Here is a 326-nt window from a genome sequence, read left to right on the forward strand (position 1 = left end):
CTATACAACAGAAGGCTATCGGAGACGTCAGACATATTAGAGGAGACAATGGAAACGTTCAGAGGGAGTGCCTGGAAACTGAAAACGCATCGAAGGAGATGGTCAGAGACCTGGGGACCTGCAACGCGAGACTGCCGGAGGTCACGGTCAGTACGGCCTCTTTAAAAATGAATGCTGGTTGGTGTCTGCAAAGGGCCACGCATCAAGTACCAAAATGGCCGCATGTGCCCCCCGAGATATAGTTACTGATTGTAATCTACAGGGTGATGTGTTCTCGGAGTCCTTATCTCTGACCTAATTGGTTGGAAATTCGGATATAATCCATT

The 326-nt window shown here is 48.5% G+C and overlaps 1 protein-coding gene across 1 annotated transcript in view; it reads left to right on the forward strand.

The window, feature by feature from the left end:
- Nucleotides 1-326, forward strand: part of EPB41L5 (erythrocyte membrane protein band 4.1 like 5) — a 73,041-nt gene that overhangs the window by 29,150 nt on the left and 43,565 nt on the right. The gene's annotated exons all lie outside the window — the stretch shown is intronic.

Source organism: Nanorana parkeri, unplaced genomic scaffold (assembly GCF_000935625.1).
Source record: "Nanorana parkeri isolate BGI_ZX_2015 unplaced genomic scaffold, ASM93562v1 scaffold1233, whole genome shotgun sequence".
Lineage (NCBI taxonomy): Eukaryota > Metazoa > Chordata > Amphibia > Anura > Dicroglossidae > Nanorana > Nanorana parkeri.